Source organism: Sipha flava, unplaced genomic scaffold (genome assembly GCF_003268045.1).
Source record: "Sipha flava isolate LNK unplaced genomic scaffold, YSA_version1 213_pilon_pilon, whole genome shotgun sequence".
NCBI lineage: Eukaryota > Metazoa > Arthropoda > Insecta > Hemiptera > Aphididae > Sipha > Sipha flava.
Window position 1 is genome coordinate 197,617 of NW_020272828.1, and position 18,389 is coordinate 216,005.

Genomic DNA, 18,389 nt, shown 5'->3' on the forward strand with positions numbered 1-18,389 from the left:
TAAAGTAAATAAATATATGTTGCGTAGCTTAACACTTGATGTGCAAGGAGAACCATAAGTTATTTTGCCTTGGAAAATAAAATTTGAAAACAAGATTATGCTTTGTAATTTTTTTCTTCCTTATTTTTCGTACAAATCTTAAAACGTGAATCTACGGTGCATCCAATCATTTCCACCAGTAATGAAAATTAATTTACTCAAAATTCGTATTGTAATCATATTACATGGATGGTATATTTTTAAAATCGCGATTTACTTCGTCATTTTTCCATTCTGTTATTTGTAATTTTATAATTTAATCGAAAAAAACAAAAAAACTTAACCCATTGCGTTTTGTAATCATTTCGCCTGAGCTATTATTATTCGTTTTGTTTTATTTGCGAATATTTGCATGTTTTCGAAGTCTTACATTTAAAATTACATTGCTTCTCACCTTCAAACAATCATTTTTTTTTTTGTATTAAAAAATTATAATATCAGTCATTGAGTTACTTATGCTGTATACATACTCACACACACATAATTAATATTTGAAATATTAATTTTCTCTTTTGTTCATCTTTTTCGGTTTTATTGTTAAAAATTTGAAAACAGTTTAACCTCAACCGATTTAAACGCGTTTATTATTTTAAAATATTCCCTGTTTCGCTGTTACTATTATTATCAATATTAATTAACGACTTTGATTGTTCTCCTTTATTTCTCCGTGAGTTTCAGTTCTTATCTTCAAGTTTTCAGGTTTGTGTTATTAGTATAAACAAAAAAAAATTTAAAAAAAAATTAAAAAAAAACACCAAGTCATTATTACGAAGGATGAAAAATAAAAACTTACTACACCGAAATATCTCAAAACAAGTTATGATATATTTTACTGTTTGATTTATTATCAGCCAAGTCGTCGAAACTCCTGTTTTTTTTTTTTTTTTTTTTAAAAAAAAAAAAAAAGAAAAAATTTGGTTCCAAAACTAAATCATAAAATGATTTATGGAATAATAGTCGAAATATGTTCTCGGGATAATTAAAAAATATCATTCCAACGCTGACGTGTGCGTGAACGAAAACTAACGTTTATTTAAATAGGATTCCGTTTACGCGATATGTCACCCACGGGTAATATTAACAAGGTTGGGCGTTAATGGTTTAAAAACGTATGTTTTTCTCTTTACTTTCAACTACTTGTTACTTTACGAGCTGGTTTTTATTTTTAATTTCTAATCTAGGGAGTTAAAATTTTTTTCCATGATGTTCAGCTTCTACGATGGGTTTAATTAGTTAATTCGTTCCTCTAATTCAAATTCCATAGATTACATTTTTTATTTTTTCGTACAAGTTATACGTTTATAATTACCGTAAAAGGAATTATATCCGTTGAAGCGTTGAACACAATGTTGTCGATCGGGATCTAAGTTACTTAAATAAAACTCATAGTCTTACATAAACATTATAATAATGTTCGGTTAAAAAAAAAAAAAACTTATTTCAAACCAAGTGTCGAGTAAATTTCATTTATATCACTCAACTTGTGGGTTTTACAAATTAATAAAAAAGAGAAATAACTACTTAACATTGACCGGTATATTTATACGTTAGTTGATAAATTGAACTCAACGATTTAAAAAAAAAAAAAAAATAAAAAATAAATGAAATATTAAACTTGCCCAATCTTGAGTGTGTACACGACAAAGTTGTAAACACTTCGTAAACACGGTTTTAATACCGTCGCTCTATTATTTCGGTGCGTTTTGTGTACGATCTTGTTTGTTTTATTTTTTTCATCCCTTTTATTTCTAATCAGATGGCTATAGGTGTGGCGCGTGGTGCAAAAGAAATTTAATTTCGACGCGCGTAAAGAAAAACGAGAACAGAAAGCATTACGTAATTCCGTATGTACAGAACAACGAAGAGAGAAACAAGGTAACGGTAACCGGGTAAAACGTTTCCGTGGCTTTTGTGCGATTCGGGCCTATACCACACTCGTATAACCGTCGTGGTGCGCATTCTCAGCCGTAATAGGAAGCTTTGCTGTTACCTTTTCCCCCGACGATGACGACGGTCATAATTAAACGGATTATAAACTTCGCGTTATACGGATGCACCGTCAAAATTTGTTAATTAAAAGTCATCAAAATTTACTGCCCGCACCGTAGTGTTATAGCGCACTATACATGTACGGGCCCGTTATTAATATTCCGAAAGTTTTGATATATTACATTTTTAGTGCCGTTATTTTTTTTTCGTTCCCTTCTATTTTTTACGTACAATTCATTTTTCGTCGCATTTCTCGTTTACGTTAATGTGTGTTACTAGATGTTTTCGCGTAGCGTTGTTCAAACCCATACGCGTTGTTTCGATTATATAGCACGAAAATCATTGAACTGTAACAGTTCCCAGGTATTCCGCGACAGGTTTTTTGTTTTGTTTTTATTTTCAAAAAAAAAAAAAATGTTGGTGCTCTTCAAGCACAGAGAACACTGAAACCGTACGCTCCACGGGTATCAACTTTCAGTACATTTTACCGGATTCTTTAGAACTTTGCTAATCCTAAATTAATGAAATTTAACAAATAATTCTTACGGTGAGCAGCAGTCAACCTAAGAGTTCACTTATACCGGGTAATCGGTTTTCAACCCTCATCTTTCCGTAACCGTTGTAACAAAACTGTATATTAAAGATTTCCTTCAAGCTTAAAAACTAATATTTATTCCGAACTATATTTCTCTGTAACGTATATTTCACAATTTATTTATTACACGTCGCAATACACATTGATGTTTCAATTTATTCGATAAACAATCGAGTACATTTTTACTTCACAAAAATTTAATATTAAGCGCAATACATATTATTATTGTTATTATTATTATTATTATTATTATTATTTATACTATTCAACCTGATTGCTTTCATCTGTTTCGTATACACAAATAACGATATGTTAAAGATCATATTAGATGGAACTGATTATGAAATATTGATTAAAATTTATAATGAATCACAACTAAATTGTAATTGATATTAAATTCTAGTCATGAAAAGTTATCACCGAAATAATATCAATTGGAAATGCATCATTATACAAAAATTGTTACACCTCTCGCGTGTCGATTTGAACTAAACAATATATAATTAACTAGCTGAATCCGGAAGATGTATTACCATTTTAAATTCGATCACTATTATTACAATTTCGATGTAAAAAAAATATAAACATAGGTAGGTTGAAAAAAGCGTAAAATCTCTGTACATACATTGACGATATTTATTCATACTATACTAATTTACATATACCTCAACCGTTAGGTAGTTATTAAAATCAACATATTAAACAAAATGAATAATATCCTAGGTAATCAAAAATTGAGAAAAGGTACGCATGAAGTCCGGAGCCCAAAAATGTTTCAAAGCTTAAAAATAGGAATTCTAAAAATCCCTTTACAGTGCACCTGCACATGTAGTAATAAGTAAATTCCCTCGACATTTTAAATGAGCCGCTACAATAGTTACGGCTGTACGCCGACCAATTAATGAATGAGTTATATTTGAATGTGATGCACAACACGTATTCGAAAGAACAGGGGAAACGATCGTCTTAGAAAACGGGCATTGATTTATAGTCGTTTGAAATCCGTTCATTGAAAAAGTAAACATGACAAGTTAACGATAAGATCTTAACCGATTTTAGACAACGTGAAATATTGTAGTGATTCGAAGAGTTTTGTCTTTTTTTTTATAAAATATGTCTTACAACACACACATATACATATACGTTGTAGCAACGGAATCGTTGGATGTGAGCGCGTTTCATTTGCAACCGTTGCTGGTAATTTTTTGCTATATATTAATATTTTTAACACTCTATTTTAATACTCAATATTTTCGTCATGATCTACGTATATAACTTATTGAATTGTTTTAACATGATTATAGAATTTTCGGTCGATACGCGTTCCGATGTTTAAATCCGGTAAACCGATGTTGTAATCTAAGCAACTATCAGCTTTATAATGTATACCTATGTATGTATACATGTGTGCGTGGTACGCTTAACTTGCTAAACCCTACAGACACAACCCCCCAAAGGCTTAGCGGAGGGTTGTATGCATTCTAAAACATTACCACGCATATTGTACACATAACGTGCATATACGTTTGTGTTCGGCTAAAATTTAGATGTAAACACTACTAAGAGTTTAACTCGTCATTTAATTAAACAATGCGATTCCCTGCAAAACGAACATACGCACTACGGGGTTTTCATCTCCTATTGTAACACAATAAAACGCGCGAATCGTTACCGATATTATCGTCTGCAGATTAACGCTGTAACGCCTACACGATTGTAATATCGGTCCAACCATTACGGTTCAGAGTTTGAAATATTTATCGAGGGGGGGGGGGGTGTTTATCACAGCGCCTCTTTCCAAACGATACCGGTAGACGTAGGGTCTGCAGGTCTATGAGAGTACGCGTTTTCTGGTCACGAACATTTTACTATAAATATCGGTGCTTCCGAAACGTTGTTAAATACGTCCGGATGGTCGAGTTAGCAACGACCGTTTGGTTTCGGTGTTCTGCAGACGAACGTATATTTCCGGTAAAGGTACGTTATCCCTTGCGCGAACAACGTCCATAACCACGATTGAATTCAGCTCACTACGTACGTATGTAGGTATCGTAGTATGATAGTAGAATATATTTTTTTTTTTTTTGGCTCCCAGTGTTTTTATGAAGGTATAAATCGGTCTACCAATTACAAATAGTTGGATCACCCTGTTTTACACGAACCTCCGGTGGCATAAGGGTGTACGCGAAGGAGAAGGATCGCGAGTGCAAGCGAATCGGGCCGGGGTCTAAGAACGACATCAATCGGATCCCGCAGGGCATTTCGGGATAATTATAGCAGTGTACGCGCGTGTATGTCTACGCACCCCGATCGTTACACACAGTGCGCCGTAACGAGTGGACGGATCTGTTACTCGTTTGAGTGCAGGGACATGCAGGTGACCAGTGTCATCGTGATAAATAATGACCGAAGAGGTCATCCTCTCCTAATGGACTTGTCTTGTACTACCTCATGGCGTTATCGATAGGCTTACATTAAGTGATAACTTTATAATTAGTCGGTTGTATGTATCATTTTTAATTATATTTTCTATCATTTTGATTTTTTATCTATCGTAATGTATAAAATGTATCAATTTTATGTAAATTATCTATTTAAATGTAACTCTCTGGTCTATCATAAGCTACGCTTTGAGGAGTAGATAAGAAAAAAAAAAAATGTACACCGTGCACTTGAACCCCGTCGTTTCGCTACGGAACCGTGTGAACCCAATGGAAATGTAATTCGATGAATATTTTTAGTTGCCTTTTACTTTTTCAAATTCCATCCGTTATGCATGGCGTGCCCTTCTCTTATACGAAGATGCAATCAAATCGCACCGAACGTAATTGACTGAAAATGTCAAGTGGGTGAAAAATCGTCGAAACGATACCCGTGAATTATCTCTCAGCAGAAAAATAGCCCCGGTATAGTATTACAATACTAATGGTACGTCGACCGGCCGCGATCTTATCAAAATGTACGAAGCCAAAATACAATTGGTGTACTACAATTTTATCTCAGATGTATAATGAATAATTTTCGCGCCGGCCGCCCGGCACATACACGTTCAACTGCAGAAATATGCACAGATTCATCATTTGCACCGCCAATGTTTGAAGTATACCAATTTCGAAATGCTATCGCGAAAGTTTATTTCGGTCGATAAAACTTTCCGCGGAGCTTAACGCGGTCATAATTTAATTTCGAATCCTTTCGACGAACTTTTTTTATTTATTCAAAATTTCGCCATCGGCGAAAACGTCTACCTACATAATTCTTTCGATATTTCACCGTTAGTGGACCCCGGTTTATTATTGAATGCGCAGCATAGATACGAGGAAAAAAAAGAAAAGAAACAAAAACATGAAAATTTAATGTGATTACAGAGTAGTGGTTTTTTACAACTTTGAAATTCATTATCGGAGGGGGGAGGGGTTTCGCTCGCTAAATGTATTAGCTGTAAATAGTAATTAATGTATTTGATAGTAAAAATTCACGAAACAAAGTAATAATAATAATACTAAATTAGAGCTGTAAAACACCCGTTTTATCTAATTCACACGTCAGCACCCACACATTTAACTATTAAAATTTTCGAGGAACCAAATGCAATTTACGGTTTGGCCATGGCCGGTGATTATGCACGTTTATGACATAAAACCTACGTGGATTAATCGTTTTTGTTCGGTACTACGTTGAAAGATATTGTTAAATAATATTTCGGTTCGGATATTCCATTATACTTTTATAAAAATAACGCGACAAAACGTCTGTAAAACACGAACTCGAACAAAATAAAATAAGAAAACAGATACGATCTCATCGATTGTATTACTGTTGTTCCGAACGGAACCGAATTTAATTCGTCGAAATCGTAGTATTAATGTTTATAGCGTTTTACGATATTTTTCAATATATTTGTTTTAAGTGCGTCCAATATTACAATATATTTATATATTATTACACCACGAACGTTCTACCACGGTTCAAAAGTTTACGCTTTCGCGGATTTCGTTTCAAACTTTATGTGAATAAATGACTGTATTTTTTTTTTTTTTTTATATACGCGCGCGCACACACACATGTATAATATACGTACAGACTGGGCGTTAAAAATATACAAAGGACGTAGATGGTGCCAAGTTTACAATGCATTGTTCGTGTACCAAAGGAGCTTTGATAAGTGATCGGTTATTTTATATACGTAAAGGATATTTGTTCGCGTTTTACGCACACGAACTTTGCGAAGTCCTCGGGATATGGTAATAATATATTGAATATTGTTGTACAGTTACGTGCGCTATTGAAGACGATCAATATTCCGGGTCGGCGATCGAATGCGATTTATATAATAAGTAAACGTTGATGTATCCGTATGGAATGGATATAGTAAATCCGACACGAGTTCAAGTAATCATTTCAGGCGTTATGGTACTTAGGTCGATGAAAAACAGAAAAAAAACCGTACGCATTACGTGCTGTCTTAACAGGGCATCTCTGTTAAAGCAAACAGTTTATTTTAAAACTTGAGGTATATTTTTGTTCTATAAAATAAAATTTATTTATTGCGTCACAAAGAAATAATTCAAATAACTTCTTCAACTTTTCGTCTAAAAATTATAATACGGATTATTTTTTCGTGTACTCGCCCCGACGTATGCTGAGCGTATAGTTTATACCAGTTAAAACCGTTTAAAGTGTAGACACGAAGGCGAAGAAATAGAAAATGTGCTTGAAGATAAAATTACCACTTCACCACTTCACCCACCCAAACTTTAAATGACCGTAAATAGAAGTAAACTGTAATTTGTTAGAAACGTATCAAACGAAAATGTCCAAACAACGTTTTGGATTATTTTTCAAAACAATACATTATAATTTAAATAGCTTATACATTTTTAAGGTTGATATCCCGGATAGTATGCGGTAACAGCGATGAATATTAATTTCCCTCCTCCAGCAGTAAATGATCTTAGTGTTTATATTAAAAAAAAAAAAATGTAATGTCGAAGTGTACTGCACTTATGGAATCGAGGGTTAAAATACTTTACATAAATCGAACACGCTTGTTTTTCAGTGCTCGGCGCGACAATTTTGCAAATCGATGCTATGAACTAATAAAACGTATTGGATTAGGAACGCAACGGCAAACCGTCTAACTTCGAATCGACGTTTCGCAATGCTTGTAACGCATTTATCGTTCATTAAAATTGTTTCGCTCGACACCGATCGCGTTTACGATTTGCGAACGCGACGATGTAAACCCTCGGGTTAACTTTACCACACGATTACCGCGGTTAATCGAGACGATCTCAAGGACCGACGGTCACTGGGCCCGGCGCAGTACAATCGTCAAAGTTCCGGAACCGTCGCGATGACCCAGGGATAAGCACGCCGCGACGTTTATGTAAATGTGAACGCACGAATCGTTCGAGAATTTCAAACAGTCCGTCGAGTGTTCAAAGGGTTTTTTTTCTCCCGTATGCCAGTGTTAAAGCGACTGTTACCGCCAACTTTGCGGTTATTATCATTATTATGACCGTTTATTTAACTGTTATTATTATTATTATTAAAACTCCTGGGCCGTTTGGGACCGTTTAGGTTTCCAAGTCGGGTAGGCGTCGTAAATAGAGAGAGAAAGAAAGAGAGGGGGACTGAGACAGAGACAGAGAGAGAGAATGGATGAAAAAAGAAAAAAAGGAAAGCAACCAAGAAAAAGCGGGAAATGAAAAAGAATAACAGAAAAATAAGAAGAAAAAGAAGAGGAGGAAAAAAGTACTTCGTTGCGTCATTGTATTGTTGCGCAAAAATTAACTCCAACAATTTTTTCTACTATCCCGGGTCATAGTCTGAGAACCCTTTACTAATGAAATTCGTTCAGGAATTTTCATGTCTCCAGGGCAATGCTTTATGAAAAAATAATGGCCAAACAGCTTTTTCCCGTAAAAATTCTTTTCTTAAAACCATCGACTTTCTTATATTATTAAATTATTACGTAATTACGATGTCTTTTGGCTTTTCAATGAAGTTAAACTATCCACGAACATATATTTATTCGTCAACATTTTTCTTTGGTATTTTTTTTCCCTTCGAGATTTTTACCGTAGCTTGTTAACCACCCCGACTAACTCGAGACCGGAATGCTGCTGATGTTGATCGATTTTTTTTTTTTTTAGTCAATCAATGCATATGCTCATAGAGTGTTCTACAAGATAATTTCATACAATCGTCTACGGTATTTAATCAATATTTCGTTTCCATAACATTTCATTAGATTGTCTGTAAAGTACGGTATCATGGTGATAGTGGTAAAAAATAATAATTGAAATATCTTTGTTGTCTACGTTACACACAGTGATCGGACAGTTGCCTGTTTACGCGTAATTTTTCTGTTAAATGTTTCGTCGCAAAGACATTGTTATGGCCGACCATGTAATGTCGACTCATCATTATTACTGAACGATTATTATTGTTGTTTTTGAAATAAAATCGGCGAGGAACTCGCAGTCCACAAGGACGTAAAACTAAATATATTATGCCGCAATTTTTTGATAACCGTAAACCAATATTCCAACTGCAAACGGTCGTTAATGGTTGAACTGAAATATATAAATTATTTCGCAACACTAATATTATTCGACGCGATGCGCTGCAGTTGGAAACGAGATTGAAAGCTGCGCGTGGTTATTTATTGATGATGATCGTCCTTCAGCAGAGTACACGTAAACGCAATACGGTTAGATTAGGTTCGCTATTTATTATTTGCGTTGCTCTAAGCTTTCATTCTACAGCGCATAATAATATTTTATTGTAGCCGCGAAACTATCGAGTTGTCAATTGTTTTTAATGCCCCGAGCTTGTGTTCGCAGTGGAAATGATTATACATTCTTATTAATAACCTAACTGCCAATTATTTTTCTTAAAGAATAAAAATGAATATTATAATATATCTTTATAAGCGCTCATTAGTTTTTCAATAAGTAGATTCTTGTCGAATTATCTTTTCCGTTTTTGAAGTGCCTAATAAAATATGTATAATTCGCTACATCATCATACGTTATGGTTTTTAATGGTTTTAAATATTTAAAGTTCGAGCACAATGGTCGAACGTAATAACATAACATTTAATAATCGTTGGTTTGCGCTTAAAAATTACAATAATAAATTATCATTAAATTCATTAGATTTTATGTTTTTTTTCTCTTCTTAAATTACGCGATACAACATGTAAATCAATTTTCGAAATTTTCCTGTTTGATTTTCTACAAAAAAAAGAAAATTGTAATTGAATTCCTTCAAAACTTTTGATCAACGAACATTTTATGAATGTTATGATTTTTTTTTTTCACCAAATAGCGCCGGTAACACAGTGTAACACAGCCGTCAACTCTTTTGGCTGATTAGTTTTCAAACAGTTCAGTTGGCCATCGATGTGCGCATAAATGTGTAAAATTAACTATGAAACTGCAATATGATTATACGGGATGGCCGGGTGTTAGAGATTAATCAAGATGTGTTTTAAGGTCTTACGAACAAACATGTGCATATTTTCAATTACCGATCAACGTCGACGCGTGCCCTCACCGAAACACTACCGAAATAACTGAAATATTAGTGTTGATGCAAGGTTACGGTGTAAAGTTTTTCTTCGCGGTGTAAGAAAATGTCTCAAGTTCTAAAACGCTATAACAATCAGTATATTGGCGAGACCGCTTACGCGATTATTAAATTGACCACACATTCTTTTGACAGTGTACTCGGATCGACGCACAATAGCGTTGAAAAATTTGTTTCTTCGGCGTTCGTTTTCGGTCGAAATTCAAGTGCGTTGTATTTTGATCAATGGCCGTCAAATTGTCATGCGAGATTAATACAACAACGATCAAAACTGCAGTTGGCCAACCCACGCGCATACCGAATGCTGTGGCAGTGTTGATTTTCAAAGTTCAAACTATAAGGTTGCCATAGTATTTTCTTTCATTAAGGGCCTTTTTTTTTCCCCCTCGATAAAATATTGAGTTCTGACCGGCTATAATTTGGCTTTTCAGCTGTGACGGGTACTAATTGGAAAAGTAACGTGCGCGGAATGCCACAAATCAAAACGTGTTAATTTAGTTTTTTGACATTTTACTCTTTAAAAACTAACTAGATTCTAGTTTCTCATTCAGACAAGTTTCAGGCTTGTTCACAGTCAATATACGTATGTGCACACATACGATTTCCGGATAGTATAATTAGGGACGGGATCGAATCGAACGTGACCTTTTGGGTATAGTGGTTTTGCACAGCGCAGTGCAAGTTTTCACATCGTGGTGAAAACCGAAATTATTATATTTTCCGTGGGTCGTATTGGAAATGATTCGATTCAACGGTTTTTTTTTAGAGCCCAAAGTGGTAATAGGTATTCGCGCGATTCGTTTAAACTAGATATTATAAAAACGCAGGATCACCCCAATGAATTGTTGTTAATCATGTGCGTGGAAAAATAAAGTGTCTTATTCTTTCCGCGAGTCTGTCGTCCTATTCCCTGCGAAACTTGCACTTGCGTCCGCATAAAAAAGGATAATGGAGCGAGACATGTGATCGGTTTGGTTGTCGATTGTGGGAGGTCGGAGGAGTTTTAACGGTAGTTCGGCATCAGAGCACGGAACAGTGCTGGCCATACTGCGGTACCGAAACGAACAGTAACGTGTAAATGCGTAACGCCGTTACGTCGAAAAAAACTCGATGAGAATAAAAACTGTCCCACGGGAATCACCCGTATACATCGTTATCGATCGTATTGGTGCATTGATGTAGCCGGAGGGAGGGCTTAAGGGTTCGAAAACGTCTCCCCCCCAAAAAAAATTAAAAATCTCGAGGTGAAAGCGCTGTTTCGTCTCTGATTTCCATGACGTTTGTTTTTCATTTCATCAACCCCGACGTTACATTAATCCCCCCCCTCACCCCAAAGACGTGAAAATGCCCTGCCGGACAAAACTCACCTCGTCGGATGTGCGATGATGTTGGATTTCAACAGCGGACGACGACGACGAACTGGACGAGTGGTCGGCGGTGACGGGGTCGCGCGGCTGTCCGATGGCTGTGACTGTGGTCCATGGTCGCGGACACGGGGGCGTGTGTGCTCCAGGAGACTCGTGTGGGGTAGGGTTGATCGTGCCGTTACCGCGACGACGTGTGTCTCTCGGCGAAAACGTGTATGTATGTGAATGTGTGTGTGTGTGTGTGTGTGTGTGTGTGTGTGTGTGCACCGAACGGCGACGAAAGGATCTCGGGCGCACGACGTGTCCGGCGACCGCGTACCGACTGCCGGCGCTCGCTCCGGTCTCCGCGGGAATCGCGAGCGCGCACAACACACACGCACCCACCCGTCTCTCCCGCGGCGGTAGCGGATTCTGCGCAACCCCCTCGACGCGAGCACAACCTAACCTAACCGCTCCGCGGATGACGTTAGCCGCCGTCGCTGTAATAACGATAATAAAAAAAAAAAAAATTAAATACGATAACCAACAATCACGACCGACGGGGGAGGAAATCAACGAGATGAACAGGTGACCGTTCGCGCATCTAACGTGCGAACACCGGCGTTGTTTTCCGATCCCGTAGGGATGGTAAACTGTACGTCATCGCTCGAAGGACGTTCGTCGCCGGTGTTCTCGTCAAAAGATCATCACGGACCTGGTCGGTTCGAAATGCATAACGTTGAGATTTAACCGAAACCCGTAGCGGTCCAAGTAGTGTGACCTTAGAATGACCTTTTCGGATCCGTTAACTTCTTCTCCCGTTTCCGCAGACGTACTCGTCTCGATGACAATATACAATAGTATACATATTCTATAACTATTGGTGTAAAATGATTGGTGACTCTGTATTAGACTCGGACGACTCCCTCAAGGGTAGTGATCCTTTAAAACATTTTCATACTTGTATTTAAACGAGCATTCGTCGCGTTCAACGATAGAAACCGCTTTTTCACATTTTTTTTTTCGACAAGCGGTATTAGTATTTTCGAATAGCGGACAATATTTTTAAACCTGTCTTGTAACTAAAATGTCTTATACGTTTACGTATACAGCGACATGGCATATAATATTGGTGTGTATTAAACGAAATACAGGAGAAGTTGCCTTGTTGTCCTTTACAATTTTTCTCTTTCTCTAACGCATACACGCACTTTCTATCTCGTATCGAATTCGCTAAACTATCCCCGATACCATATGTGCTACTTTCGTAAAGGAAATGGTAGTTCCATAGAGTGAAGTACTAATAAAGCTAAAGACAAAACGGAAACGTTTCTCCGGATTAAATACATTCGGGCGGGAATGCAAATTATTTTTATTTAATTATATTGATTTTGCAGTAACTTACGGCCATCGTTATTATTAATAATAATAATAAAATAAAAATATTACATCCTTATTAGGAGATCTACATTTCGAGCACTTACGAATTCATATAATATTAAACGTGTGCATAAGCGATTAAGTGCTCTTCACGCACCGTGCAAGCGACACGATCAACGCACCTGTAATCCTTTGATAGTCAACTGCGCAAGCGATTTAATCGGTTTTAGTTTTCCATCGTAAGTGCGCGTATTTTTTTCCGCCCCGTGCCCCGTTATACGAGTTTGTTATTATATTCATATCGGCATTGTTTTTGATGTGAAAACGTCTTACACGGCATTCAGATCTTTCCGCTTGGGCAGTAAAAATTATTGAACGTTCCATTCATCGCGTAGCGATCCATACTTATCATATTGTTGAAAGGAAAGGTGATTTTTACGACAGTTATATCCGAGGTTTTACTCGACCAATTTGTGTGGTTTATTTTTTTTTTTTTTTTTTTTTTTTGAACTTTGTGCGCAGATATTGATCTAAATATTTAATAATAAACAAATAAAGTAATTGGAAACATTCAATTTTCCGTGTACACGATATCGGTTCGGTATCGAAGACTGCGGCTGCAGATTGTTTTGTAGCATCTAAAATTCATTATTATTACTATAGTTAATATTCATCAATTAATAATTTACTTAATAAAATTACCAAAAATTACTCTGTTGATCAATAATGAAGTAAAATTATATTTATTTCTTAATCCATGGTATGTAAAATCTTTTAAAACAAAATCCAAAAAAAAATTTTTCATCATTTTTTGTAACATTTGTTTAACCGATTTTCCTCCTATTCTAAGTAGCTCGAGCATCTATATTAAATCAGAAAATTCATAAATTAATTTTACAAAAATATTTACCACGTAATTAACCATTTATAACTCAGAAAATTTTTTTTATATATTCTGGAGTAATTTATAAAACAATTTTTTTGAAATAAAATTTTTAACATTTTTCTCGATTTTATTTTTTTTGTCAAATCGGCTGAAATACCGAAGTTATATAAATCATTAAATTCATTATTGAACAACTAGGGGGGAGAAATCTCACGATGTCAACGGTCAGACATAATATGTCTTAGGCCAAATGGGAAATTAGTAGTTTTGCAAACATTTAAGGTCCTTTGCAGTAACCCGTTCACGAACTACTTATTATTTTCCAGACGGTCTGCTCTTTTTCTAAATCTGATCTAAATTTAAGTGTATTTGATTAAGAACCACAACGGTTTGAATTTTCGCGCCATAGCGTATCGTAAATTGTACCATGAACGTCTCGAACTTTCGAGCATTTTCATCACACTCCTCCCATCTACATCTTGGGGCAGTCATGATGACCGATCTGCGACTCGGCCTTTGCGGTTCTGTCTTGTCCTTTACGTGCACTCTAACTAACCTGGTACCAGTGCACCACTGCCCACCGCGGGACCAACCACCTAAATTGGGCATTTTCATTCGCAACGCCTGTACACGGTTAACAGGTGACCGATCGTTGAATACCGTTATTTAACGTTCGGGTACATGGGAAGATGACAACGGTGTACAGGTCAGGTTGGTAGCAAAGACCCGACGTCGCGCTTCCGACTCGGGTACCGGACTGTTATTGTTTGTTTAATTCTACATTAAATTCTCACAACCGTTTCTGACACCGTCACGAAAATGTACTTCGTCGATCAAAACGCACCGGAATTCGAGATGACCGGAAAGAGGAGAGCTGTCGCGAGCAACGGACCTTCGCGTTCGTCCTCGCCGCAGACACCGCGGCCGCGGCCGCCGCGGCCGCCGCCGCCCCCACCAACGTTCGTCTTGTCCGACGACACCGACACCGACATGGACTTGGACCGTGTAAGTGCCGACGACGTGATGTTGGCCGCGTACGAGCGAGGGTGTAGGGACGCGTCGGCCAACATGATTGCTTCGCTGACCACCCTGCTCTCTTCGTCGCGTACCGGAGCACCGCTGTTGCCTGTTTACGATCCGCGCCGTGTGGCCAACGAACCCGTTCGCCGTCCACCGAGCGTCGATCCGCGCCCCGCAACCACCGGACCCGTCCGTAACCGTCCACGAGTCGACCGACTCGCGCGGCGTCGGACAGTTCCCGCTGGTCCGTCAACGTCCCAAAATAAGTCGACTTGTTCTACCACAAAGGTACCGTTCGTATTAGAATATTTGATCTCTTTGATTTCGTTGAAATCGTTTCCAATATCTCACGACGGTGATTACGGTCACTTACAAGATGGTTTGGAGAAATATACATCTGATTAAAAACTTATTTTAACAGATACGGTCCGACGACGAGTTGGCGATGCGACAGATGTACTGCCGCGATTGGCTGAACCGTTTGGTGAAAAGCGAGGAACGCGGACCCGAGGACGTTGTACGTTAATAATATTATTATTATATTCATAAACTAAGTCGATTTGATTTTGTGTGTATTACGGGAGCGTCTGCAACTTCAATTGTTTTTTTTTTTTTACAGAATTTTCGATATATTTTTTATTTTCTTAACGTTTTTTTGATATATTTTGTATTCTATAAATAGTTTATACGCGCATCGTGTATGGATATGATGAAAAATGTATACTACAAAAATATATAGTACATGAAAAAAAAAAAATAAATACATTTTGCTTTTTAATTTTCAATTAGATTTGTCCCGGTTCCGACGCTGGCTCGATCATAACCATCCCGGCAAACAGCGATGAAATGGAAGACGCTTCGTGGCGACCGTCATCGGTAAATATAATACTAAACATTATTAGAGTACAGTCGAATAATACGATAACTTAAATTATAATTTCATTACTCATTGAATGTCGGTTAACTGATAACTGATATTGATGGTAACTCATGGAAATGATAACTCCGTGTCTGGATATATTCTTTTATTTTTATTTTATACTTTAAAAATGTTTGAAAATATGCACTAGTTCGTTTATTTTTGTTTAATTATTTTCTTATAGCCACCATGTTTCCAACATTTCACGACTGCGGAAACTGCTGAATATAAATCAGGGTTGATCGACACACCTGTCAGTATGTGCTGTGATCATTGCGCATTAAAGTTAAACTGATAGTACTCGGTGGAATGAACTGAGACTATCTTAACAATAATAAATATTGTAAATAAATTTTTTGATTTTTTTATCTTTCGTTAATTACACAGAATTTAAATAAAAATAATCAAAGAGTTGTTTTCTTTTCAACGCATATGCAGCCTTTTTAATTTGACCATTTTATCGGAGTTTTGAAAAAGTTAACGATTTATCCAAAGCATTATGTTTTTTAACCAAAATTGTTGGAAATAGAACTACGATCATCGAAAATCAGCTCCAAGTGGAAAAATGACCTACAATAAAATAACAGTGTAATCCGTTGAGTATGAGCTGCAGAGTTCAGTTGGATAAATGTTCGTTTCATACAAATGAAAAAAGATAAAATATATATCGCTGTTTTTTTTTTTTTTTTGTATTTGTGTATACACATGGATAATATCTTCGACTATTTTCGCGATTTAAATGACTGGATCTATTCGAGAACATTTTGCACCAAGATTTTGTGTGTGTATTTAATAGATGTAAAATAAAAAAATAATAAAAAAATAATTAAATAATAATAAAATAATAACGTAGAATAATTACAGTTACAGATGGTCTTATTAGGAATTCAAAAGTATGAACAAAAATTTAAGAATTAAAATCAACCAAATCGTTAACCTAACGTTTATATTACGAAATGCTACATTATCACATCGTGGTGTTCCGTATACACACTGAGTGTGCCATTAAGTTTTTTCGTATTATTATGCTTTTATATAGACGCATGCGTGATGAAAAAAAAAAAAAAAATCGCAAAATCTACTATGAATCGAGTTTCGAGTAATTACTACCGACTTTATGACTTAGAGGTTGGTGCATTGTGTTTTCCCGACAATGAAGATATCTCTGTAAATCTATTCTTTTATTTTGTTTTAATGGTTTTTAGTGTTACCTAGGGAAATATTTCCGTCGGGAAAATGTGCAGGTCCACGGCGTAAATATGTAGTTAAACACACAAAATGTGTTTTTTAATATTTCAGTTATAACAGTCATAGCAATAATTGCTTTGGTCAGACCTGTGTACGCATATGTTAACAGTTAGCTCGAGCAAATTAAAAGTCAATAATAATCGAAAGAAAAAAAAATAGATGGATAAATGACATCGTTTGTGGGTTGATTGCACGTAAAGAATTACATGTTCGTGAAAAGAATCGATGAACCAATTATTCAGAATTGTACGAGGAGCCATGAAAAAGCTTATAAATGATCTGCGATTCGCTTTCAAACGATGTCTTGGTGTAGGTAAGTATAGGGGGGTAAAGGTTTTAGCTATCGATGTACGATTATCCGTAAGTCCCGTTTCAACATCGGTATGCTATTACTAGTACTTTGTATTTATTTCTTAGTTTTTTTTTCCCCGCACGTACGAACGGATTTTTAAGATTTTTTTTATACTACTGCAGCTTTAGTTTGAACGATTAACAATGAGTTGTTTTAAGTATCTGTAAAGTCGACAAAATTTAATAAAAAAAAACACTCGGAGGTGCTCTAAGTTAGTTAGAGCCTCTAACTATGTCGTTTGTTGATTCAATCGATATTCAAGGGGCACACAGGATGGACATTATTTTTAACGATTAAAATTATATATCTAAGGAAGAAACAATATTATTCAACGTACGGAACGAAATTCACAGTTGATTAGTAATAACTACGCGATGTTTATGTTATATTATCGCTACACAATTCTGTCGGGAATGTTACGGGAATAAATAAAAGTTAATCTGTAAAAATAAATTATAAATAATTCAAATGATTGCAATTTTCGCATTAGGTGACACGGTATCATGCATCACTGTACGGGCTATTTTAATACGTATTTCATTATTATGGTTAATCTGTCGCATCATAGTTACCTAGTGTATAGTTCAACAATTTTACAATACAAATGCAACCGATGTTTAGGTACAATGTTATGTATTCGATTCAATCGATCTGCTCGATACTAAAAATATTTCACAGCAACGAGCAATAACAGTTCCGATTTAACACGCGGGGATTTATGACTGATTCGGTGTGTCGACCCTAATTGCGTCTGTGCATGCACTACAACGTGTCCCACGAAGATTTACCGTTTGCAAGTGCTAAAAGTAATGCAAACTCCATTACGCCTCCACTTTAAATTATATATTAAACCGTCGTGGGATACTCCGTGGCGTGCGTTTGGCGTGCGTTAAACTATATTTTTTTCTATGGTTGCACACGCGTGTAAAATACCGAATTCTTAATACTGTTCGAATAAATTCGCTCCGTGCAGTATGTGCTAACGTGTTTTTTTTTTCTTTCGTCGAAACGATAAC

The 18,389-nt window shown here is 36.2% G+C and overlaps 1 protein-coding gene across 2 annotated transcripts in view; it reads right to left on the reverse strand.

Annotated features, from left to right (window-relative positions):
* Positions 1-11,919, reverse strand: part of LOC112682869 — a 131,191-nt gene extending 119,272 nt beyond the window's left edge. For both annotated transcript variants that reach the window (XM_025553625.1, XM_025553624.1), the window contains exon 1: positions 11,590-11,919. The gene's annotated coding sequence lies outside the window, so the exon portion shown is untranslated. The remainder of the gene's footprint in view (positions 1-11,589) is intronic.
* Positions 11,920-18,389: the final 6,470 nt, after the last annotated feature.